At 37.0% G+C, this 27,923-nt stretch overlaps 1 long non-coding RNA gene across 1 annotated transcript; it reads left to right on the plus strand.

The window, feature by feature from the left end:
- Positions 1–78: 78 nt before the first annotated feature.
- Positions 79–27,923, plus strand: LOC129145914 (uncharacterized). The gene is made up of 3 exons (XR_008552082.1): positions 79–114; positions 24,017–24,077; positions 27,868–27,923. It is a non-coding gene; the product is annotated as an uncharacterized LOC129145914 (long non-coding RNA).

Below are 27,923 nucleotides of genomic sequence, written 5' to 3' on the forward strand. Positions count from 1 at the left end.
GTCCACTGATGAGAGTAGGATGTTGAAGTCTCCAACCACATAAATTATTTTCTCCTATGTTTGTTTTCAGATTTGATATCAATTGCCTGGGTTATTTTGGTGCTCCTTCATTTGGTGAGTATGTTTCACTGATGAGTGCTATGTCTTCCTCCTGTATTGTTCCCTTAACCATTATATAGTGTCTATGCTGTCTCTTTTGCCTTTTTAAGCTGGAAGTCTATATTATCTGATGTAAGTATGGCTGTCCCTGCTTTCCTTTGGGTGCCACTTACTTATAGAATTGTTTCCATTACTTTCAGGCTAAGTTAATCCTGGTACTTAGGTATATTTCTTAGAAGCAGCAGAATGTTGGATTTTGTTTCCTAATTCAACTAGATACTCAGTGCCTTTTAACTGGTTATTACAGCCCATTGACATTTAGAGTAATTATTGATATATGAAGATCTGCTACTACCATTATTTTCCTTTGCTTTGCGGTTGTATTTGTTCAGTTCTTTGTGTTTATTCTTCTATTTAAACACTAGAGCTGGGCCTCCCCTGGTGGCACAGTGATGGAGCACTGGGCTGCAAAGCTGCCCACAGCCACTGCAGCGCAGGTTCAATCCTTGGCCTCCAGCGAGTGTCCCACATGGAGCGCAGACCTCTCCTGCCATGCCCGCTGCTCCCCTCAGCAGTGTATTTCGTCAGTCTGCCTGTTCTGTTCCCCACTCTGTCTCTGGTGAATTCTCTCACCTTCCCATGCTTCTGACTATACCCAGTGCTTGTGTAAATAAATAAATAAATCTTAAAAAAAAAAAACTTCAAAAACAAAGAAATACTAGAGCTCCTTTTAATATTTCTTGTAGGGGGTGTTTAGTGTGTGCAAACTTCCTAAGGTTCTGTTTGTCTGAGAAGACCTTTATTTCTTCATTGTATCTGAAGAAGAAACCTCAGATAGAGTATTCTTGGCTGGAAGTTTTTATCTTGGAGTGTTGGGAATATGTCTCTCCCTTCTATCATTGCTTTTAGTGTTTCTTCAGAGAAGTCTGATGTTAGTTTAGCCTAATCAAATTTCCTTTACATGTGATCTGGTTTTTCCCTCATGTCCATTCCATTTTTTCAAATTACCCTAGCTACAGCCTTGTCAACTTTGCTTATCTTTTCAAAGAACAAAGCTTTTGTTGTTGATCTTTTTTTTTTTTTTTACTATTTCTCTGTTTCTATATTGTTAATTTCTGCTCTAATTTTTTTTTATTATTTTCATCTTTCTGGTGGGTTTTTGTTTCCTTGTGCTTCTTTTTCTAATTTGTATGTTTTATTGTTTTATTTTTGTGTAGTATGTGAGATTATTGATTTGAGATCTTTCTTTTTTTCTTGATATAGTCCTGTATTTCAAGTACTTTATGATTTTAGACCATATGTCCAAATCTTTAATCCATTTTGAATTAATTATTGTGTGTAGATATAGCTATGGATCTTGTCTCTTTCTTTTTTTGCATGTGGTTATTCATATTTCCCAGCACAATTTATTAAGTAGATTATTTTCTACTTTGTATAGCCATGAGTCCATTGACAAAGATTAACTGCCCATATTTTTGTGGTTTTATCTCTGGGTTTTCTATTATATTCTATTGGTCTGAGTATCTGTTTTTGTTCTACCACCACACTGCTTTGAATACCATTGCTGTGTAATAGGGTTTGAAGTCTAAAAGTATGATGCCTCAGGTTTTCTTCATTTATCTCAGGATTGCTTCAGCTATTCAGGGCCCTTTTTTTTTGGTTCCATATACATATTATCATTGTTCAATTTCCTTGAAAAAACTAATTAGGATTTTGATAGGTACAGCATTGAATCTGTAAATTGCTTTAATAGGAACATTTTATGAGCACAGGATAGCTTTCTATTTCTTTGTGTCGTCTTTTATTACCCTTATAGTTTTCAATATATAGATCCTTCAACTTTGTTAAGTTTATGCCCATGTATTTTGTATTTTATTCATTTTGGTGTGATTGTAAATGTTTTTGTTTTATTTATTTCCCTTTCTTCTGACACATTGTTTACAAATAGAAGTGCAATTGACTTTTGTGTATTGATTTTGAATCCTGCCATTTTACAGTATTCCTTTTTTAATTTCTATTGCTTTTTTGGTAAAGTTTTTTTGGTTCTCTATGGGTATATTGTCATGTGATGTGCAAATAGTGCAAATATTGACAATTATACTTCTTTTCCAGTTTGCATTCACATTATACCTTATTCTTGCCTAATTGTTTCTGTTATGTCTTCCAATAATGTGTTGAATAATAGTGGTGACAGTGGACATTCATGTATTTTTTCTGATCTTATTGGAAATGCTTTCAGGTATTCACCATTGAGTTTTTTGTTGGCAGTGGGTTTATCATATATGCCTTAAATACACATATAATGTTTAAATAAGTTCCATTTACTACAATATTATTGACTACATTTATCATAAATGGATGTTGAATCTTGTCCAATGATATTTTGGTATCATTTGAAATGATCGTGTTACTTTTATCTTCTTTTTAGTCAGTCTGGTGAATGAAAATGATAGTTTTACATATATTGAACCAGTCTTGCTTTCTCTAGATGAAACCTCCCTCACTATGGTGGAAGATTCTTTTAATATATTGTTGTATTCAGTTTCCTAAGATTTTGTTGAGGCCTTTGCATGTACACTCATTATGGACCTTGGTTTATAATTTTAATTTTTTATACTGTCTGTTTTGTTGTGTGATTAGGTTAATATTGGCCTCAAATAATATCGTAGGTAGTTTTCTTCCCTCTTTGATGTTTAAAAAGAGTTTGATGTTGGCGAGGTTGTGGAGGAAAAGGAACTCTCCTGCATTGCTGGTGGGAGTGCAAACTGGTCCAAACACTATGGAGAGCTGTGTAGAGATTTCTTGACCTACTAAACATAGAACTTCCATATGATCCAGCAATTCCACTCCTAGGTATTTACCCAAATGACACAGAAACATTAATTCCAAAGGGCACCTGCATCCCTATGTTTATAGCAGCACTATTTACAATAGCTAAGCTTTGGAAACAACCCAAATGCCCCAAAATAGATGACTGGATCAAGAAGATGTGGTACATATACACAATGGAATATTATTCAGCAATCAAAAAAGATAAACACATGCAATTTGCAGCAACATGGATGGAGCTAGAAGGGATCATGCTCAGTGAAATAAGTCAGAAAGAAAAAGAAAAATACTCAAAAACCCCTCTTAGTTTCACTTATCTTTTGCACTATCTTTTTGTTTAATATTTCATTTATTTCTGCTTTTATTTTATTTTTAATACAAAGTAAAAATCAAAATCAACAAGCAACTATAAACCAGAGACACACTACGGGGGTGAGGGGAGGGAAGGGGAGAGGAAGGACTAGGGTCAAAATAAGGGGGGTGCAATTGTATGGAGAATATAATCAAAATGATAGTGCATATATTGTGCAAAGATGAAAAAAATGTAAGAATTATATAAAATAAAATATTAATATAAAAAAGAGTTTGAGTAGGTTAGTTATATCCTCTTTGAATATTTGGCAGAATTCTGTGGAGAAACTCTGGTATGGGATTTTTATTGTAAGGTAGGGTTTTTATTACACTTTTAATTTCTGCTCTTGTGATCAGGCTGTTTAAGCTATTTCATCTTGATTCAGTCTTGAAATGTTGTATGTATCAATCTTAAATTTTATCATTTCTTCTAGGTTATCTAGGTTGTTTGCATAGAGATGTTTGTTCTAGGTTCTTAAGATCTCATGTATTCTGTGGCATCTGTTGTAATTTTTGTCTTTTTCATTTCTGATTCTATTTATTTAGGTTTTCTCTCTACTTTTTGCATAAACCTAGTTAAGGGTTTACCAATTTGGTTTATTTACACAAAAACCCCTCTTAGTTTCACTTATCTTTTGCACTATCTTTTTATTTAATATTTCATTTATTTCTGCTTTTATTTTTATTATTTGTTTCCTTCCGGGATTTTGTATACTTTTGTTTTCCCTTTGTAATTCCAGCTGCAGAGTTTGATTGTTTATTTGAATTTTTTTCTTCTATGTTTTATACACGAGTGTATTGTTATAAAGTTCCACATAGTATGACTTTTAGAGCATTTCATAGGGTCTTGTACCTTGTCTCTCCATTATTATTAGTTTCCACATACTTTTTGATATTTCTTGGATTTCTTCATTGACCCAGGAGTTGTTCAGAAGCATATTGTTTAGTCTCCACGTATCTTGATTTATTCCAGGATTTTTCTTTTTGGCAGTTAACTTCTAGTTTTATATCCTTATGATCTGTGAAGATGCTTTATATAATTTTTATTTTCATATATTTTCTGAGACATGTTTTATGTCTCAGTACATGATCCATTCTTGAGAATGTTACATGTGCACTTTAGAAAAAAGCATATTCATTTCTTATGGGATACAAAGTTCTGTAAGTGCCCATTAATTACATCTGGTCCAACACTATTTAAGGCTCTTATTTCTTTATTAATTACCTGTATGGATGAAATATCCCTTTGTATCAGTGGTGTGTTTAGGTCTCCAATTATAATTGTATATTTACCAATGTATTTTTTACATCTGTTAATAGTTGCTTTATATAACTGGGTTTCCCTGTGTTAGGTGCATACATATTAATAAGATAAATTTCCATGATGAATTTCCCTTGATCATTATAGAGTGTCCATCTTTGTTCCTAATTACCTTTTTAAGCTGAAAGTCTAGGCTTTTTTTTTTAGATTTATTTATTTATACACGATCTGGGGTACAGGCCAGAGGCGCGGGAGGGTGAGAGAATTTAGCAGAGACAGAGCGGGGAGCAGAACAGGCAGACAGACCAAAAACACTGTTGAGGAGAGCAGCGGGCGAGACAGGAGAGGTCTGCCGCTCCATGTAGGTATCTCCCTGGCCAGCCGGGAATTGAACACGTGCTGCAGAGGCTGCAGACAGCTTCACACAGCTGTGCTCAAACCGCTGCACCACCGGGGAGACAGAAGCTGAAAGTCTTGTTTATCTGATATTAGAATTGCAATTTCTGCTTTTTTTTTTCAGATTTTTGTATGTAAGATCTTGCTCCAACCTTTTACTTTAGTTTGCTTTTGTCTTTCAGTATTGAAAGGTCATTTGTACACAGAGTATAGACAGCTGAAACTTTTTTCAACCACTTTGTCAGCCGATACTTTGTAAATTGCTGAGTTCAGGCCCTTCACATTTAGGGTGATTATTGCTATCATTTTGCATTTAGAAATTTGGGTGTTCTCTCTGCTCCCTGGATATCCATATTTAATTCATTCCTTAGGTTTTGGAAATTCTCAGTTATTATTTCTTTGAATAGGGTCTCTGCTCCCTTCTATCTCTTTCCTCTTTCGGGAACACCCATTACATTTTCCTTCCTAATTCCCCTTGTAATTCTTGTAGTATTTCCTCATTGTTCATATACCTTATTTCTCTCTCTTTTTCTAATTGGATTATGTGTTCATTTCTTCATTTGAGTATTCTGTTTCTGAAATTCTTTCTTCTGTCCGTTCAATTCTATTGAAGTGGTTTTTATATTTGTCTTCATTTTATTCAGAGCTTATTTTTGTGTTCTACTAATAGTGTCAGTCTCCTTGGGGATGAATTATCTTTGGTCCTAGATCTCATTTCTAAGATCTCTCACCTGCCTATCTACCTTTGACTGACCTTCTAGTAGCTCATATAGCATTTTTAATATTGTTTTTCAAAATTTTTGTCTGTTAAGTGCGCTATTTCTGTATGCTTTATAATTGCTCCTTCTGTTCTTCTTTTTTTTTAAGATTTATTTATTTATTTATACAAGTACTGGGTACAGTCAGAAGCGCGGGAGGGTGAGAGAATTCACCAGAGCCAGAGCGGAAAACAGAACAGGCAGAACGACGAAGTACACTACTGAGGGGAGCAGCGGTCGGCAGGAGAGGTCTGCGTGCCATGTGGGACCCTCGCCGGTGGCTGGGTATCGAACTGGAGCTGCAGAGGCTGTGGGCAGATTCACAACCCAGCTCTCAACCGCTGCGCCACCAGGGGAGGGCCGCACTCTTGTCAATTTTGAAGAGTCCACGAAAGCATCAATTTATCTTAACCACCGAGGAGGCCCTTCTGTTCTCTTTTTACTTATCCAATTTGTGCTCCAATGTTATTTAATTCCTAGGCATATGTGTTCCTTATTTACTTTTTTTTGTGGTTAGAGCTCTCTAGGTTTAGTTTTGCTTGTTTGTTTTCTTAGTTTACCTTGGCACAATATGGGGGCCGGAAGAAGTCTGCATCTTAAATACTCATTCTCAGTTTGAGCAGTAAAGTGGTTACCTCTGTCTCCCCTCCTTTCTATCTACAGCAAGCTCTGATTGGTGTTTTCATTGACTTAACTTCCCATCCCTCCTTCCTGCTGCTCATTCCTGCTGCATATTGTGATCTATGAAGCTTGATTCTTCTGTTAAAGGGAGCTAGCTCTGGTCTACAGGGCTGACATTTTGGGAATCACTTGGACTTGGCAGACAGGAGAGCCTGAGCATATTTCCCACTGTCCAGCTATATCTTCAAGCCACTCTCACCACTGCTGTGCCACTTCTGAAGGATCTCAGAGGCTGCCAGCTCTGCATACTATTTGATACTTACCAAGGGGTCACTATTTTATGTCATCAGTCCTTCTATCTGTCATTGGCTGGCAAAGGCACAGAACCTGGCTCAGCCTGGAAGATCTTTTATCTCTTTTGGGAGGGGAAAGAAGGGCATTTCCTTGTCCACACCAGTCATGGAGTTCCAAATATCCTGGATCTTACGTACATGAACAAATTTCCTCCAGGGAAATTCACCATGTGCTATAATGCTTTGTTTTTTCCCTGTATATCTCACTCCCCGCCCATTGTACTGGCTGAGTATTTACCCTCTGAGTCATGTTCTACTTAGTTTCCTCCCAATTCTTTGCCTCAGCAGTCACCAACCTTAATTTTAGTTTTCCATTGGAATATCAAGGGACTCTATCGGGGATCTTCTGAGTTTTGTTTTGAGCAAAAATCTTATTGCATCATGTTGTTCCAGAATCTATTTTCTAGAACTTAGACATGTGACAACATTTGATGTCAAGTGAACCATTCCTGAATGTCAATAAGAAGCTTAGATATTTAACATGTCTGTGAGGCAGCCATGCCATAGCTGCTGCATAGCTTTCTATATTAACTATATATGTGAAAAATAGTTTTAAGAATTTTTCATATTTAAGCACTTTTGAGAGGTTAACTTGTGAAACCTAACACCTATTTAAGGGAAATAAATAACTGTACCTTCATTTTTCCGTAACAGTAAATACTGTCAAACAATTCATGATACTAAATGCAAACTTGGATATTTGAACTGAATTGCTGTTGGATGTAGTTATAATTCATGCCAGAAATAAAAACTTGAAGCAGAAAATTACAGAACCTTGTAATGGACAGCAATGTTTTTGCTCTTAGCTACCTAGTTCACAAACTAACATATATTTCTTCACATGTGCTGTGCTTACCTTGTCACTTTTTGTTTACCAGCTCTTGCTTAGAATAATTCACATCTTTTCAGTTATTCCAGTAAGTACTGTAAAACTTAAAAGCATTGTAAGAAAGTATTTTCATATTGTAAATCACAGTTAAACTTTGTTCATAAGAAAGCTTTTCCATAAAAATTATTGGAAGTAAAGGTTAAGTTAATAAGATAGAATTTGGAGAAGGGAAAAGATGGTAACCAAAGTACATGATATAAAAAGCAAAGCTCAATTAAGATATGGAATGACTGAAGTATAATTTTGAATAGATAGAATGTCATTACCAGATTTAAAAATACAACTTCCCTGAGCTAATAGATGTTATAAATAGAAAATCATTAGTCAAATTAATTCATCATTGTTATTTGATAGTTCAATAAGTTATTTTATGTAAGCAATATGAACTGATAAAAAAATAATTCTAATATTAAGAAGCAGAGTTATTTGAATCCAGTAAGTTGAAAAGTACTTAATAATTAATATATAATTATATATAATGCAAGTTGGCTCTCTAGTTTCTTCATCTTTTTGTCATTAAAACGTTGAATGACAATAGGCTGGCAAGTATATTAGGTCACCATGGAATTGTGATTCACTCAAAACATGATTAAGAAATAAATACAAATCATGTAATATTTCCAATTCTGATTGCCTTGGGGGGAAAACCTGTACTTTAGATCAGCATGCAACAATTTTGAATATTAAGAAAGGAAATAAAATGAAGTTTCAGCAGAGATGGGAAAACACAAATCATCCCGAAGTTAGTTTTCTGCTGCATTGTGTTTTTCCTTATATACATCAATATAATGAAAAAATATTCCTCTATCAATATAGATTAATAATGCAGTATTCTGTTTCTCATTGTGACCTTTACCACAAAACTTTTTTTAATAGCAGACTGTGGGAGGAAATATTTTCTTAATTTTTATATATTTTTAATAAATTGATTTATCTATTTTTAACTGAGCTAATATTGGGGTACCCCCATCAAGTATTACCACCATACTGCATCCACCATCAACTCACCCATATTCCACCACCATAGACTATTCTGCTTCCTTCCCTCTTTGTCCTTACCCTTCCCCCAAGCTTTCCTCCACTTGTTTCAGTTCTATAATCAGCTATCACGGCTTAATTTTTCAGTTTGTCTTTATCTGATTACTGATTTAGTTATTTTATAATCCACATATCAGTGACACCACACAATATTTGTCTTGTTCCTTCTGACTTATTCCATTTAGCATTATCCCTTCAAGCTCCATCCACGATGCCGCAAAAGGAACCAGTTTATGTTTTTGGTCGCTGAGTAGCATTCCATCATGTATATATACCACATCTTCTGGGATCCACTCATTTCTTTCCTGGGGCATTTAAGCTGTTTACACAGTTTAACTATAGTAAATAGCGCTACAATAAACATCGGAGTGATAGTTTCCTTTTGAATTAGTGTTTTTGAATTTTTTTGTAGCAATGCCTAGGTGTGTAATTACTGGGTCGAATGGCAGAATCATGTGAACGTTTTCAGACACCTCCATGCTTGTTTCCATAGGGGCTGGGCAAGTTTGCATTCCCACCAGCAGTGTAGGATGGTTCTCTTTTCTCCCCATCCTTGCCAGCACTTGTTGTTTCTGGTCTTTTAGATTTAGCCATTTTTTCAGGTATGAGATGGCACCTCATTGTAGTCTTGATTTGCATTTGTTTAACAATAAGTGATTGTGAAAATTTTTTAAAAAATCATATGCCTGTTGGCCATTTGAATGTATTCTTTGAAGAAGTCTCTTTAGTTCTTTTGCCCATCTTTTGATTGCCCATCTTTTGATTGCCCATCTATTGTTTTTGTAGTTGTATGAGTTCTTCACATATCTTTGATATCAGTCCTTTGGCAGATATATGGTGTGCAATATATTCCCCCATTCGGTAGGGTGTCTTTACATTTTAATTATGGATTTTTTGATGAAGGTATTTGTTTTATTTTTTTTAAAGATTTACTTTTATTTATTCATACATGCAAGAGCTGGGGTGTAGGTTAGAAGTGCAGGGGATGAGAGGATTCACAAAAGCCAGAGTGGGAAGCAGAACAGGCAGATCTACTGAAACACACTGCTGAGGGGAGCAGGAGGTGAGACAGGACAGGTCTGCTGTGCCATGTGGGTAGCTCCCTGGCCAGGTGAAGTGGCTGGCTATATAGCTTGATAGCACTGACACTTTAACTCTTGCACCACCAGGAAGGCCATAAGTTATTTGTTTTCTTTTTGTTGAGTTGTATACATTCTTTTGTATTGATCCACAGATTATTTTTGGTATAGATTTCCAACCTACAATATAGACCTGCCACCAACCGTTTTTTGAAGTCCTGTGCCCTTCAGAACCAATGCAGTTTTGGTTTCCCTGACATAATAAAATACATTATCTTACTTCTTTATAAAAATCTTTCATTTAATGGTTAAACCAAAATATAAGAAAAAAAACTATAGTTAATATATAACTAGACAGGCTTCTAAATGCTGGAACTACATATTATTAGCTGCTTTACTAGTAGTATGTGGTTTCTTCACAAAATCTCAAAGCTTGGAATTAGTAAAAAATGTCTTCTTCAGACAACTGTCTATGTGTTTTAACCATTTTTTAAATTGGATGTCCTGATTTTTGAATTTTTGTAGGGTTTTATAAGTACTTCATGTATTTTGAAAATTAAACCATTGTCAGATATGTGATGTGCAAATAACTTCTCCCAGCCTGTAAATACTTTTTTCCCTCAGTTTTTCAAAATTTCACTTGTTTTCAAATTTGGACTCTTTTGTCTTTTTCTTTTTTTTCCCCCTTCTGGCTTGATTTTATATATTTATTTTTTCATCTTTTTAATTTTTTAAAATTTTTTTACATCATTGTTCATTTTTAAACAATATTTGCTTCCCCCACCCCCTCAGGTGTAGTCCTCATAGAGTTTCCTTCACCAATGCACCCGTGCACCATCACCTCAGTCCCCTGTGCTCCTCCCTCCCTCCCTTTGATCCCTCTCCCTCCTCCTCCCCTGCAGTATGTCTCTGATTTATAATTTTCCGTTTTTGCTTTGTTGTGTTTGTACTATTACTTTTTCACACTGATGTCTTATTGGGTTCCCCTATATTCTTGCTATAAGTGAAACTATCCGATATTTTTCTTTTTCCTCCTGGCTTATTTCACTAAGCATAATTCCTTCTAGTTCCATCTGCATTGCAGTGAATGGCATGAGTTTATCTTTTTTGATTGCTGAATAATATTCCTTGTGTATATATGCCACATTTTCTTGATCCAGTCATCTTTTTTTGGGCATTTGGGTTGTTTCAAGATTTTGTCTTTTGTCTTTTTCATTCCTAATTGTTTTGGCTAAGACTTCCAATATTATGCTGAGCAGTAGTGAAGATTGTAGAATCCCTGACTTGTTCCTGATGTGAGTGGAGATGCCTTCAGCTTTCAACCATTGAGTATGATATTGCCTGTGGGTTTGTCATAGATGGTTGCTATAATGTTTAGATAACTTTCATTTATTCCCATTTCATGGAGTCTTTTTGTCATAAATTTGTGCTGAATCTTGTAAATATTTATTGTTGGCATCTATTGAGATGATCATGTGATTTTTATCTCCCTTTTTGTTGATCTAGTGAACATCATTGATTGATATGTATGTATATGTTGAACTAAGCTTAAATCCATGGGATGAAGTCTTTTAATATGTCACCATTTGGTTTGCTAGGAGTTTGTTGAGCATTTTTGCATCTATGTTCATCTGAGATATTGGTCTATAATTTTCTTTTGTTGTAATGTCTTTGGTTTTGGGATCAGGGTAATGTTGGCCTCATAGAATGTGTTGGGGAATTTTCTCCCTCTTAGATATTTTTTGAAGGATTTGAACAGGATAGATATTAGATCTTTTTTGAAGGTTTGTTAGAATTCACAAGACAAGCCATTTTGTTCTTGGCTTTTGTTTTTAGGGTGAACCTTTGTTACTTTTTCAATTTCCACACTTGTGATTGGAATGTTTAAGCTGTCTGTTTTATCTTGATTCAATATTGGGAGGTTGTATGAGACTAAAAATGTGTCCGTTTTTCTATGTTGTCCAATTTGTTTGCATAGGGATATTTGTAATAGTTTCTTGTGACCCTATGTATTTGTGCAGTATCTGTTGTAACTCTACCTCTTTCATGTCTGATTCTATTAATTTGGGTTTTCTCTCTTTTGCATAAACCTAGGTTAGGGCTTGTGAATTTTGTTTATTTTTTTCAAGGAAACCACTCTTGGTTTCACTGATCTTTTCAACTGTCTTTTTGTTTTCTATTTCATTTATTTCTTCTTAAAGTGTTGTTGTTTCTTATAATTTACTGACTCTGAATGCTTTTGTTCTTTTTGTCTAGTTCCTTCACCTTCAGAGCTTATTTTAGAGATCTCTCTCTCTCGCCGCCCACCCCCCCCCAACTCTCGTACTTTAATATGGGCCTCTATTGCTATGAAATTCCCACATAGTACTGCTTTTAGAGCATCTCTATGGTCTGGTAGTTTGTCTTCCATTTTTATTAGTCTTGAGATACTTTTTGATCTCTTCCTTGAGTTCTTCATTTACTAAGAAGTAATTCAGAAGCATTTCATTTAGTCTCCATATATTTTAGTTTATTCTAGGATTCTTTTTGTGGTTAATTTCTAGTTTTACAGCACTGCTGTCTGTGAAGATGCTTGCTATAATTTCTATTTTAATATGTTTTCTGAAACATGATTTGTGTCCCAGTATATGATCTGTTCTTCAGAATAATCCATGTGCACTTTAGGAGAACATGTATTAATTTCTTTTGGAAAGAAAGTTCTTTAAAAGTACTTCAAATTCATCTGGTCAAATACTTCATTTAAGGCCATTTTGTTTGTTTTCTGCCTGGATGATCATCACTTTGTGTGTGGTATGTTGAAGTTTCTGATAATAATTGTAATTTTGTTGATATGTTGTTTTAGGTCTATAAATGGTAGCTTTATGTGACTGGGTGCCCCTGTTTTAGGTGCATAAATGTTAATTACAATTATATGTTCTTGGTGAATTTTTCTTTTGATCATTATACAGTGTTCTTATTTGGTCCTGATTACCTTTTTCAGTTGAAAGTATATTTCATCTGATATAAGAATAGCAATTCTTCCTTTTCTTGGTGAGTCATTAGCATGTATGACCTTGTTTCAACTGTCTGTTTTTGTTTTTTGTCTTTTGGTTTTATATGTCTCTTGTATGCAAAATATAGAATGCTGAGACTTTTCAATCTACTTTTTGTGTTTTTGTCTTTTGATTAGTTAATGTAGATTATTCACATTTAGTGTGATTATATATATATGGTGTTCATTATCAGACATTTTGGTTGTCTTTTTCTGTTTTTCTTTTTTATTTGTTTCTATGTGTGCTTTCTGTATAGTTTTCCTTAGTAATGCTATCAATGTCTTGTTTCTTCACTATGGGCTTCTATTCTAGATTTATGTTTAGTGGTTACCATGAGGATTTTTCTTAAATTCCTATGGCTTAAGCATTTTATGAACTGTCATCTACTCTCCAACATTTAACTATATAGGGTCTGTACATTTCTTCCATTATTGTTTTTTTTTTTTTTTTTGTGGGACCCTCACCGGCAGCCGGGGAATAAACCAGCACTGCAGAGGCTGCGGGCAGACTTGCAGCCCAGCACTCAACCACTGCGCCACCAGGGGAGGCCCTATTTTACATATGTTTTTATATCATTTTTCATTTTTGTGCAATGTATGCTTTTTTCATCTTGGTTATAGTCCACATACAATTCCCACCCCCCTTATTTGGACCATAATCCCTCCTACCCTTCCCTCCCCATAGTGTGTCTCTGGCTTATAGTTTCTTGTTGATTTTGATTTTCACTTTATTATAATTAGTCTTTCTCCTGGTCCTTTATTTAGGTTTTCTAAATTCCTGCTATGAGTGAGACCATCTGATATTTTTCTTTTTCTTTCTGGCTTATTTCGCTGAGCATGATCCCTTTCAGCTCCATCCATGTTGCTACAAATTACATGACTTTATCTTTTTTGATTGCTGAGTAGTATTCCATTGTATATATGTACCACATCTTCTTTTTTTTTTAATGGTTCATTCTTTTTTTTTAAGATTTATTTATTTATACAAGCAGGAGGTATAGTCAGAAGCGCAGGAGGGTGAGAGAATTCACCAGAGCCAGAGTGGGGAACAGAACAGGCAGATGGACTGAAATACACTGCTGAGGGGAGTAGCGGGCATGGCAGGAGAGGTCTGTCATGCCATGTTGGACCCTCGCTGGTGGCCGGGGATTGAACTGGTGCTGCAGAGGCTGTGGACAGCTTTGCAGCCCAGCACTCAACTGCTGCACCACCAGGGGAGACCCAAGTACCACAACTTGGGTCTCCAGTCATCTATTTTTGGGCATTTGGGTTGTTTCCATAGCTTAGCTATTGTAAATAGTGCTGCTATAAACATAGGAGTGCAGGTGCCATTTGGAATTAATGATTCTGTGTCCTTTGGGTAAATACCTAAGAGTGGAATTGCTGGGTCATATGGAAGCTCTATCTTAAGCAGGTTGAGGAATTCTCCACACAGCTTTCCATAGTGGTTGGACCAGTTTGCACTTCCACCAGCAGTGCAGGAGGGTTCCTTTTTCTCTGCATCCTCACCAACATTTGTTGTTGCTAGTTTTCTTTATGTGTGCCATTCTCACTGGTGTAAGATGGTATCTCATTTTAGTTTTGATTTGCATTTCCCTGATTGCAAGTGATGCTGATCATTTTTTCATATGCCTGTTGGCTATTTGCATTTCCCCTTTGGAGAAGTTCCTTTTTAGCTCTTCTGCCCATTTTTTTACTGGATTATTTACTTTGTTTTTGTTGAGACTCTTCAGCTCTTTATAGATTTTTGTGATCAATCCTTTATCATTAGTGTTGTGTGCGAAAATTTTCTTCCAGTGGATGGTGTGTCTGTGTTTTGGTTACTTTCTCTTTTGCTCTACAGAAGCTCTTTAATTTGATATAGTCCCAACTGTTTATCTTTGCCTTCGCTATCGCTGCTTTGGGTGATGAGTCATTAAAATGTTACTGAGGTGTATGTCATGTAGTGTTTCGCCTGTATTTCCTTCTATATATTTTATGGTTTCAGGTCTTATGTCTAGTTCTTTAATCCATTTTAAGTTGGTTTTTGTGCATGGTATGAGGTAGTAGTCAAGCTTCATTCTTTTGCATGTGGTGGCCCAGTTTTTCCAGCACCATTTATTGAACAAACTTTCTTTGCTCCAGTGCATATTCTTTGCTCCTTTGTCAAAGATTAGTTGACTGTAAATCTGGGGGTTTATTTCTGGTTTTTGTATTTGGTTTCTTGAAATTCTTGGGATACAAGGAACATACCTCAACATTATAAAGGCCATATATGACAAGCCCATAGCCAATATCATTCTCAATGATGAAAATTTGAAAGCATTTCCTTTAAGATCTGGAACAAGACAAGGATGTCCACTCTCACCACTGCTTTTCAATATAATACTGGAAGTCCTAGCCAGAACAATAAGACAAGAGAAAGACATACAAAGAATCCAAATAGGCAAGGAAGAAGTCAAACTATCACTATTCGCAGATGATAGGGTAATATACATAGAGAACCCCAAAAACTCCACAGAAAGACTAATCAAACTAATCAATCAGTTTAGTAAAGTAGCAGGATACAAAATCTACACACAAAAATCAGTAGCCTTCCTATACACAAATAATAAATCTGAAGAAGAAGAAATCAAGAAAATCATCCCTTTTATTATTAAAACAAAAAAAATCAAATACTTGGGAATAAACCTAACAAAAGAGGTAAAGGACCTATACAAAGAAAACTATAAAACATTGTTAAAAGAAATAGAAGAAGACACAAAGAAATGGAAAGACATCCTCTGCTCATGGATTGGAAGAATTAACATTATCAAAATGGCCATCCTACCAAAAGCAATCTACAGATTCAATGCTATTCTAATAAAAATTTCAATGATATTCTTCAAAAAAATAGAACAAATATTGATGAAATTCATATGGAACCACCAAAAACCCTGAATAGCCAAAGCTCTCCTAAAAAAAAAAAAGAAAAAGAAGAAAAAGAAGGGAACGGGGGCATCACACTCCTAGACTTCAAACTATATTGTTTTATTTTTGACTCGTAAAACTCTCGCTCATGTTTCTGGTTTTGTATTCCTGTTGCCATTTTGTTCAGGAATTTATTTTATTTTTACTTTGCAGAAGATTTCATTTCAACATTTCTGAAAGGACAGGTCTGGTGGTGATAGACTCTATTATTTTCAGTTTGTCTAGGAAAAAAACCTTATTTTACCTTCATACTTGAATGATAATTTTGCAGGATAGAGTATTCTTGGCTGACAGTTCTTATCTTTTAGGGTTGTGAACACTTACTCCCTCTCTCTTCTTTCCTTGAACGTGTTTATGTTGAAGATTGGGAGAACCTTTGTATGTTATATTCTATTTCTTTGCTTTATGTAATTTTTTTTTCTTTATCTCTGATTTTTGATAATTTGTCAATGTGTCTTGATGTAGGTCTTTTTGCATTTAAAAATTTGAGTGTTCTCTCTGCTTTCTTGACATTCATATTTAGTTCATTCTTAAGGTTTGGGAAATTCTCAGTTATTATGTCTTTGAATAGGGTGTCTGCTTTCTTCTGTCTCTTTTTGCCTTCTGGAATCTGACTTATTTTTAACTTTCTTCTCCTATTTGAGTTTCATAGTCCTTGTAGATTTTCTTCTCTTTTCCTTTGTTTTATTTCTCTCTCTTTTTCTAAATGGGTGATTTGTTCCTTTGAGTCTTCTGTTTCTGAAATTCTTTCTTTTGCCAGTTTAATTCTATTTAAAGCACTTTATAAACATTTCTACATTTCATTCAGAGTCTCTTTTTGTGATCTTTTAATATGTTCAATCTTTCTGATGAAGAGATCTTTTTGTTACTGGATCTCCTTTCTAAGATTTTTCAACTGTCTGACTGACTGACCTCCCAGTAACTCATTTAGAATTTTAATATTGTTATTTTGAAATATTTGTCTGATAAGTCCTCCAATTCTATATCTTTCATGCTTGTTTCAGGACTTCTGTTCGTCTTATTTCGCTTTTCCATCTTGTTTTCCTGTGCTCCTTCTTTCCTAGGCATGTGTGTTGCCTTATTTGGTATTTGTGTGTGTGTGTGTGTGGCGGGGGGGTGGGTGGCTGGTGCACTGTGGTTAGCTTTGTTTCTCTTCTTAGTTTACATTGGCTTGAGATGTGGTCAGGAGGGGAATCTGGGACTTTAATCCTCAATCTCAGTTTGAGGAGTGAAGTTGGTCACCTCTCCATCCTCTCCTTTTGGTCCACAGCAAGCTGTATTCTGTGCTTAGTTTGTCTTAACTTCCATCCCACCATCCTTCTGCTTTTTTCTGGTGCTGGTCTTGATCTATGATGCTCAAGTCTCCCAGAAGGGAAATCTAGGTCTGAACTGCAAGACTCATTATCCAAGTCTTAGTTGGGCTTGACAGAGAGGTAGTGTTTTCAATTGTGACAGGAGTGTTCTACCTTGTTACTATGGCTGCCAACAATGGCCATTGAAGCCCTGCCTCTACCTCTGCTCTAGTTTCTGCAGGACTGCAAGATCTGTGTGCTATATGTTTACTTTCTCAAGAGACTGAGTCACATCATAGGTCCTTCTCTCTGCTGTTGGACCTTTTCTGGTGTCTGATTGCACTCTCCTGACATCTCTTTGATCTCTCTCTCTCTTTTTTTAAAGATTTATTTATTTATGCATACAAGAGTTGGTGTAGAAACAGTGAGGAACAGAACAGGCAGATTAACCGAAGTACACTGCTGAGGGGAGCAGTGGGCCAGCCAGGAGAGGTCTGCTGTGACATGTGGGTTGTTCCCTGGCTAGCCAGGAATCGAACTTGTGCTTCAGTGGCTGTGCATTGCTTCATAGGTTGCGTCTTAACCCTTGCACGACCAGGGAGGCCTCTTTGATCTCTTTAGAGAGGAGGGTAAAGAGAGACTTTTGGTGCATATGCTTACTATTTATTTCCAGATTTCCCACATCACACCTGCACCAGCAGAGTTCCCAATGCCCCATGTTGGGTCTGTGCCCAAATATGTGTCAGCAAAGTTCCTCAGGGAGTTTCACAATATACCAAGTTGCCCATCATGGCTTAAATGGTTGATCCCCTGCCCATTATGCCAGCTGGGGTATCTATTCTTCCAGTCAGGTTCCCCTTAACTTTCTCCCTCTCTTTCCACTCAATTGACCACCAGCCTCAGTAATCTCTATGGGAAAGTCCTGGGACTGCACCAATGAACAGAGTTTCTGGGTCTTCCATTGAGCCAATGTTATTTTTTATAGTTGTTTTTACGGAGAAGGGTGACCCCAGCCTCTCTATTCTACTATGTCGTGCATGGAGTCCACTATTAAGTCTTTGAATACATTCTCTGCTCCATTCTTGCTCTCTCCTTCCTTCTTCTGAGATGTATATTATCCTTACGTTCCCTCTTCTAATAGATTCATATAGTTCTCATAGAGTTTCATAAAAAAAATATTTATTCTTTTCCTTCTTCCACCTAGATCCTTTAAACCATTACTATCTTTTTTTTTAAAGATTTATTTATTTATGCATACAAGAGCTGGGGTACAGGCCAGAGGTGTGTGTGTTGGGTGGGGGGGAGAGGAATCACCAGAGACAGGGTGGAGAACAGAACAGGCAGACTGAATGAAATACACTGCTGAGGGGAGCAGCGAGCGAGACAGGAAAGGTCTGCCGCACCATGTGAGTTGCTCCCTAGCTGGCCGGCCATCGAAATCCTACTGCAGAGGCTGCACTGCTCTACAGTGCCCTGCCTAACCACTTGCACCACCAGGGAGACCCCTAAACCATCACTATCTTTCAGGTCACTGATTAGATCTCCCATTTCTTTAATTTTGTTTCCATATATTTCTCTCAAGTTTTTATCTCATATATTGATCCCAATACATACTGAATTTTTTCTATTTTCTATTTTATTTTAAAATTTCTACTTTCTATTCATTTATTTTATTTCTAAGCTCATCCATTTGTTTTTTCTGAATTATTTATTTTCTGTTTGATATGCTCTTCTGAGTTATATTACTTTGTCTTGTTTTCTGAAATTTCTTCTGTTTTTCTGATTTTCTTTTTTTATCGAAATTTGAATTTCTGTCAGTAGATATAAACTTTCCTGTTTTTGTAGTTGGGTCTGGATAGTGGTGCTCTCCTTGTGATGCCTTATTCCCATGATAGTTCCAGGTGTCATGTGTTATTTTTTGTCTATCTGTTTGATACTTTAAATTTTCCTATTTCTTAAAATATCTGTAGTAGCAACATAGAGAGTTAAACTACTTTCTATTTAACCACAGGTGGTGCTGTAGTCTGATTTGGTTATTAGGCCTTTCCATAATCCATTATACACTTAGACTTGTGTTTACAGTTCTTATGTCAGCATGATCAGATTGGGGTTTGGAGGGGTTCTCCTGCTGGTGGAAATGTGCTGGGGAGACTGCTTTGTACTTGTGGCACCACAAAACACACTCTTGCAAATACAAGACTTGTCAGTGTGTGCAATGGCAGCATACTTCTTTTTTTTATTTTCAATTTTGAACTGATTTTATTTCTTTCTAATAAATTATTTTATTTTATATAATTCTTACATCATTTTTCATTTTTGCATAATGTATGCATTTTCATTTTGGTTATATTCCCATATAATTTCCACCCCCTTTTTCTGACTCTAATCCCTCTTCTCCTCCCCCTGCCCCCAACTGTAGTGTGTCTCTGGTCTATAGTTGCATAATTCTTTATGTCAGCATCAACCTTGGAAAAAAGGTGTCATCATTTAGGGTTTTTTCTCTGTTCCATTCCTTTCTGCGAACCTGAACTATGAAGCTACCACAGCTCCTTAGTATGGGTTTTCCTTTCAAGAGTGTGTGCCCCTGCACTGTTTACACTATTCCATCATCAAGACCCCTAATTTGCTAGCAGTGTTGCTGTCCATGTCCACAGGCCTGGACTTCATTCAGCTTGCAGGTGTCTGTCTACTTGCCTCTAGTTCAATGATGCATCAATCTCTTCTGTATCTCCTTTGTGTAGTCTGTTATTCTCTGATGTGCATAGGCTACTTCAGTTTCACCTCACAGGGGATTATCTTGGCATAATGGCCCTCTTAGACTTGAAAGTGAAGCAAGGAATCTCCTCTATCGCCATCTTGGTGAGGTATCGTCAGGCATGTAAACTATTAATTGTATTAACGTCATTTCCTGGTCTTCCTTTTTGATAGTTTGGGTGAATATTTATTTTGACTACATGAATTCCCTTTATATTGTCATCTTCCAATCATCAAATAATAGGGGATCATATATTTCAATACATTTTTGACATTCCAATGTATTATAATTTTTATCATGTGTAAAGAACACTTCTAATTTCCATCTGCTTTCAGTTGTGCCGGTAAATGAAAATTCCTCTTACATGTGACCCAAGGAATCTCAGAGATGATATATTCTAGTGTCTCTCATCTAATGTGAAACATATCCTTAAGGGAATATAAAGGGTGGCTGATGAGAAAGAGTAAAACCTGAAGGCTGATATAGGTCCTGTGTAAATAACTAGAATAAGGCTTACGTAAAGAATAGAAGACAAACAATGATATCAATATTGAACCATTTGTCTAGAAAAAAAGGAGTAACAAATGTAAATCAGATGTATTTTGAGTTGACAAGAAAACAGAAACAATTTGATTGATAGATATAGATGTGTGTGTATGTATGATTGATAGATACATTGTTGCTGAATAGAATAGATAAATAATAGAGAGATAAGATAGTTATAGAGGTTGATATAGACAGAAAAATTATATGTATGGACTAAAGTATAATTCTACTACTAGGGATGTTCTTCACTCTTAGTACATTCCAGAGCAAACTCAGAAACTGACTCAGCAACAATATTAGCTTTGAAACAGCCATGCAGCCAAAATGCACAGAGGATTCCACATATCAAGTCTATCTCCCTATCATATTGTGAGTTCTTAGACGAGCCAGAGATAATTGCTGAACTGTACAGCTTGGCCCTCATTTCTGTAGGAACATTTTTTGGGATAGCTCCAGATCTTACATATTCCAACACAGAGATATCATTTGTCTCTGCTGAATAAAGGATTCTTTTGAAGTGGCAAGCATTATACCTCCTTTATCATTAACTGAAAGAATAAGAATGTTAGAATTTAACCAGATGTTTTTGTTAGAGAAGAATTATATAGTCTTTCTGCTTCTGTATGTGTAGGTCATGTAGGCAAAATTAAATAAACTGAAACCAAACTTCTGAATGGCAAGACCAGCCAGCATTCAGAAATCTGAAGTTTGCTTCTCACAGGTCTACGCCCTTAGCTTTATTTTTTTTTTTTTTTATTAAACTCTTTTTTTTTTTTTTTTTTTTTTTTATAGAGGCATGTTTATTTATTTATTTATTTGTTTGTTTGTTCTGTTTACACATGCACTGGGTACAGTCAGAAGCGCGGGAGGGTGAGAGAATTCACCAGAGCCAGAACAGGGAGCAGAGCAGGCAGAAGAACCGAAGTACACTGCTGAGGGGAGCAGCGGGCGGCAGGAGAGGTCTGCGCGCCATGTGGGACCCTCCTCCGGTGGCCGGGGAGCAGCCGGGGATCGAACCGGCACTGCAGAGGCTGAGGGCAGCTTCGCAACCCAGCGCTCAACCGCTGCGCCACCGGGGAGGCCCCCTTAGCTTTATTTTTGATAACTTCTTTAATGAGCTACTTTTTTATTGAACCAATGAGATATTTTCACAACAATGATTATTTCACTCAACATAAGTGATTCACTTATATGATTGTGGCGATTGAGAAATCTCACTATCTGCCATCTGCATTGTGAAGGCCTAGGAAACCTGTGGTGTAGCTCCAGTCCAATCCCCAAAGAATGAAAACTCAAGGAGTAAACGGTATGTCTCAGTCTTAGTCTAAAGGCCCACAATCAGTAGCTCAAATGTTTAGGGCAAGAAAGGTAGATGTATGTTTAAACTCAGGGAGAAAAAAAATTCCATTCTTTTGCCTTTGTTTTACATTCTAGTTCCTCAAGGGATTGAATGATCCCCACCACTATCCCCACCACTATTGGTGAGAGCAATTTTTTTTGGTAACTTTTGTTTAAATTTATTTATTTATACAAGCACTGGGGTACAAGCCAGAGGTGCAGGAGAGTGAGAGAATTCACCAGAGACAGAGCAGGGAGCAGAAAAGGCAGAAGAACCGAAATACACTGCTGAGGGGAGCAGCGGGCGCCACAGGAGAGGTCTGCAGCACCATGTAGGAATCTCGCTGGCGGGCTGGGAATCGAACCAGCGCTGCAGAGGCTGTGGACAGCTTCACAGTGCTGTGCTCAACTCACTGAGCCATCAGGGAGGCCCGAGAGCAATTTTTTTTTTTTTAACTCAGTCTACCAATTCAAATAATAGTGACTTCCAGAAAAAAAAAAAAATACAACCCAACATTTCAGACACTCATGGAAAGAATGTTTTACTAGCCATCTTGGTATGCCTTAACCCAGTTAATATGACCAATAAAATTAGCCATTAGAAATTCACCACATTTCACCCTGACAATTATATGAAGCTACTTAAACCATACTTAACATCCAAATAAAGACAATAACAAAGTCATAATTCTGCCTAATATGACATAATAATACTGAATACAACCAGAAATGAATTAATCTCTCCCTCCAAGGAGGAGATAAAGAACACATAATTCTTCTCTAATTCTTCTCTTGATATCCCATACTTACACACTTTGATGCAAAATTAACAGTAACTAAATATTCTTATAAAGTCAACATATCTTATGTTACATGGTAAGGGGATAAGTGAAGAAATAAAATATGAATATTTAATTAATGTGTGTTTATATACACTTAAATATACTCAAAAATAAGGAGGATATTCTCATGACAAGTAGAGTACTCATTTTGGTAACTGCTCACACATTTGTCACTGGTATTTATAACAGCCTTCTTCTACTAGTCATTCTGAATTCCATTTGCATTCAGCAAGTACCTCAGCTTTTTTTTTTTTTTTTTTTTTTTTTTTTTGTGGGACCCTCACGGGTGGTCAGGGATCGAACTGGCGCTGCAGAGGCTGCGGGCAGCCTCGCAACCCAGCGCTCAACCGCTGCGCCACCAGGGGAGGCCCAAGTACCTCAGCTTTTTGTTTTTTTTTTCACCTTGGCAAAGTGACCCAAATTTTCATTGCTGATGGCCATATGCCATTTGTAGTCTCTGTGGACTGGGTTGCTGTAATTTTCATTGACACTTAATCACAGGGTGTGACAATAATAAGACAAGTCCTAAAAAGTTTCCTTCCTTCCCTCCCTCCCTCCTTCCTTCCTTCCTTCCTTCCTTCCTTCCTTCCTTCCTTCTTCCTTCCTTCCTTCCTTCCTTCCTCCTTCCTTCCTTCCTTCCTTCCTTCCTTCCTTCCTTCCTTCCCTCCCTCCCTCCTCCCTCCTTCTCCCTCCCTCCCTCCTCCCTCCTCCCTCCTTCCTTCCTTTACTTCCTTCCTTCCTTCCTTCCTTCCTTCCTTCCTTCCTTCCTTCCTTCCTTCCTTCCTTCCTTCCTTCCTTCCTTCCTTCCTTCCTTCCTTCCTGCCTTCCTACCTTCCTGCCTTCCTTCTTGCCTTCCTGCCTGCCTTCCTTCCTGCCTTCCTTCCTGCCTTCTTTTCTTCTTCCGTTCATGCTCTTCCTCACCTCCTTTGTGGAGTATTAGTAGAATTTCCCCTTGTAGTCAGTATCAATACCCCGTCAATAAATTAACTCCCTTATTTGTTTGTTAATTCAGAGACATTAGCAGGCAGTATTAATTTCCAGCTTAATGGAATCATTGCTGTGTCTCTTGATGAATGCAATCCTCCCTTTAGAACTAATAGCACTAGATCAGCAGAAGTTTGCTAAGATTTTATTGAGGATTCTTGCATCTATATTCATAAGGGATTTTGGTCTGTAGTTTTCTTTTTTTGTGTGTTGTCTTTGTTTTTGGTATTAGAGTAATGTTGGCCTCATAGAATGTGTTTGGAAGTATCCCTTTCTCTCAATTTTTCAAAAGAGTTTGAACAGGATATGTATTAGCTCATCTTTGAAAGTTTGGTAGAATTCACTTGAGAAGTAATCTGGTCCTGGACATGTGTATTCTGGGAGAATTTAGATTTCTGCTACAATTCCTTTACTTCTGATTAGTTTGTTTGGATTTTCTTTTTCTTGTGAATTTAGCTACAAGTTTATTTTTTTTCAAAGAACCAACCTTTGATTTCATTAATTTTCAGACTACTTTTTGATTTCTATTTCATTTATTTCTGCTTTAATTTCTATTATTTCCTTTTTTCTACTAGCTTTTGGACTTTTTGTTTTTCTTTGTCTAGTTCCTGGAGATGAGAAACATTGTGACCCCTTCCAATCTCCATGCAGCCTGCAAACACCTTGGTGAGTGACTCATTCCCAACCTAAACCCCATGAGTCCCCAGCTGCCATGACCACATCTAACAAATGTCCAAAATGGTTTGGTGTCAAGACTCATGCCCAGAAGAAGCCCCAACTACAATGGCACAGACCAACAAATTTTTAGAAGTCTGAAATCAATGTGCAGGCAGAATTGGTTCCTTTTGAGGAACTAATGTAAATATCTGTTCCAAGGCCCTCCCGTTGGCCTCATCTTCCCTTTGTACATGTCTGTCTCCAAGTTTTCACTTTGTGTAAGCACACCTGTCATACACGTTTGGGACTCCCTTTACGCCGGTATGATCTCATCTTCGCTGATTACATCTGCAATTTCTTTGTTTCCAAGTAAGGTCACATTCTGAGCTATTAGAAGTTAAGAATTCAACATAAGAATTTTGATGGGGGACACAATTCAAACAATAACACTGTCTGTCTTGTCTAGTAGAATAGTCCTTGTCTTTATAATTATCAACAGGAGTGTTAAGTAGGATGGATTTTCTACCCACAATAGACAATTTTAGAATACCAAGTTGATATTAATATCATCAATATTCTTGAAATCAATCATTTTATTCATATTTTATTAATTGTATATTTTCAACTCCATCCTTCTTGATTTAGGGACATCTGGCTATTTGTGAGATTTTTTTTTTTCCTCTTCCCAGATTATTAGCAACTTTATTTTGTACTGGCTGTATGTGTTTACATACAACGTCCACTAATCCCCAGCTCAGGTACATGTGCACTCAAGTGTGAGTCAAGTCATGCATTCAAAGCAATTTACTAATCTTTAGTGTACTTCTTTAAAGCATATATACAGGCAATGTTGTTATTGATACAATATTCACTATAAATTGAGACTAAATACACTTCTAATCAGGCAGGAGTTTGTTCTCAGTCCTCAGATAAAAGATTTGAATTCATTCTTTATTATGCCATCAGCAGAATTCAAAGCACATAACTAAATTGATCTCAAAACCTAAACAAAATGTTGAAATCCTTCAAATAAGGCACAGTGTTAAAAGTAACTATTTGGGGGAAAGTGGTAGCAATTGGCTGAAATAAAAGACTCAAACAATTTCACTTGTTACAGAAAATAATTTTGAAATAACCTTGGAAGGAACGTGCATTTATACTACTTTTTCACTTCATACAAATGTGATCAGAAACTATGGTTTTCTATTGTTTATCTCATGCTGCCATCTAGTGTGAAACTTTGAAAGTATAGTTTTTACTAAGCATTACAGTGCTTATTAAACAATATTTTACAGAGATTCTCTTATGCATTTTATCTTAAAGATTAAAAGTACAGGAAGAAGTCTGAGTCCAAAAGTTTTATAACTGATTCAGTTTAGGGAAAAAACTTTCATAAGATTATATATTATTAATCTAGCTGTTTTATTTTTCTTGAATTCAGTTTCACTAAACACTTTTACTTTATTAAAATTCAGCTATAGATTCAATTTAACAAAGGGAGATTGATTTTGCTGCTATAGTAAAATAGGAAATTTGCTTTGCATGCTCCTTTATTAACAACAATTAAGTCACTGAAGGCTAGTATGCCATATGCGAAATATAAAAGTTTTATAAACATTTTTTTCACATCACTATAGACTTAAGTAACTCTTATCATAGGCTCTCAGAACCACAATTCACTTTTTAATATTTGCACTTCTTGGGCAATGCAACTCTAGTTAAGTCATAGCGTTATGTAGTGAGAAATCATGGACAACTAACAGACAGTTATAAGTATTCATCTTGTATCTACTAATTGCAAATTTCTTCTGAGCCAACTACACATGAAATACACTATTCCTGAAACTACAGAAATTTAAACAACCCCTAAAGAATTTCATCATAATGCCTTAGCATACACAATAATATTTCCCCTTGGTGGTTAAATTCATTGAAAAATAGCATCAGTTCTCCAGCCAAATATTGCCACAGTGTATTTATTATCAGCTATTATAAGTGAGAATACCTTTCAGAGTGTATGGAACATAAGATGGGTATAGAATAAATGCTCTCTTTCTTAAATGTTATATGGGGAGACATTTAACTATATAAAGCCAAAAACATTGAGGCATTATTAAAATCACTACAATTGCTATAAAATTGCAAGTTATTGCAGCCAGAATGTTGGTAATTCTTAAACAGTCAGTTTTGTTGGTGGGGTGGTTGTAAGATGCCTGAGACTATAGGAGTCACCCAGGACAGCAGGAGCTAACTCTCAATGGAATGTGCTGAGAGTCTGTTGTAGTTCGCAGTTGCCATGGAACTTGCCTGTGGCAACAGGAGTCTACTGGTGCTGGGGTAAACTTGGATCCTTTTTTTACGAGTCCACAAAGTACCTGGTGTTAGGGGAGTTGACTGGCATCATGGTGGTCTGGGATCTTGCAGTCAGTGGACTTGCCTGGGACCATGAGTATAGGAGTATATTGGGGAACTTAGTTCATAGGCACACTCTATCAAGGTCTTGGAGTCAAAGAACATAACCTGAATCTCAGAATCACCTGTGGCCACTGGATAGCTGGAATTGGTAGAGCTAACTAGTTACTGGTGGGCTGAAAGCTTGAGTTTTCAGAGTCCCTCTGAGAACTTGGAGTGGTAGAAGCCTCCTGGAACCACTGGAGGTATATCAAATGGAACGCATCAGGGGAAGACTGGGATTCGTCTTTGTGAGAGCCTCCTGGAAGCTACCAGTGAAAGCTACCTGAGTTGAAGGAGCTGTCTGAGGCCCCTGGAGTTGTTAGGGAACAGGTTGAGACTAGGGGCTTGGGTTCATGTGACCCCAAATGTGTCCTAGTGTCAGAGATGCTGCTGGAGCCAACGGGTGATGCAATGAACTAGAGCCTAGAGTTTTAGAGCCTGTGGAGAGCCTAATGTCATAGACACCATCTGGTGCCCTGGGAGCTACTTGGGGTCACTGGAGCTGGTAGGTGCCAGAGTGAGATGGGGCTTAGGTTCATAAGGGCCTACTTGATGTCTCGTGGCAAAAACATTGCTTGGGACTAGGAGAGCTGGCCAATGCCAGAGTAAACCAAGGTCAGGATTCCCAAAAAACCTGCTGAAACCTCATGTCATGGGAGTCAGGTAGGCCTGGAATTGTTCAGGCATTTGAGTGCTATGGGAGCCTGGGTTACCAGTATCCTACTGGCAGTACTACCTGTAACTATGGCAAGTGCCTGGGATTTGAAATAGGCAAATGCCAGGGTGAGCTGAGACCTGGGTTTTGATAGCTTGGTGGGGGTTCTAACATAGAAACCACTTGGGATGCTGGCGGGAACTGGACACTGAGTTCATGTAAGCCCACCAGGAAATTTGCATCAAGAATACCATTTGTGACCATCAGAGTTAGCAGATGCCATTATGAGATGAGATGGGAACCTGCATCCCAGAGAATATTTGGAGAACCTGGTACTACAGGTTTCACCTTGGTTGCTGAATTCTGCAAGTGCAGAGGTCATCAGGGGCCTCAGTGCATATGATCCCATAGGAAATATTACAAAGGACACTACCTGGGCCTGTGCTACTTACTGATGTTTCAGGAGCAGTTGGTGCTGGGATAAGCTGGAATCTGGGTTGACATTAACCCACTGGGAATTTGGTGCCAAGGATGTTCTTTGGAGCTGCTGGAGGTGGGGAGAGATGAGAGGATTGGATTCACAAGAGCCTGTAAGGAGCCACCTATCACTGTAAGAGTCAGCCTTGTAAGTGGGAGAATATGGTATCAGAGGTGAATTTGATCACACAGTTTGCTCTCCTTCTTCCACAGGAAGGTGTTTCTCTTCACACTGGACTGCCTGAATTTGTTGGAAGGACGATGAGGTA

Source organism: Talpa occidentalis, unplaced genomic scaffold (assembly GCF_014898055.3).
Source record: "Talpa occidentalis isolate TD23 unplaced genomic scaffold, MPIMG_talOcc4v2.1 talOcc4.15, whole genome shotgun sequence".
Classification (NCBI taxonomy): domain Eukaryota; kingdom Metazoa; phylum Chordata; class Mammalia; order Eulipotyphla; family Talpidae; genus Talpa; species Talpa occidentalis.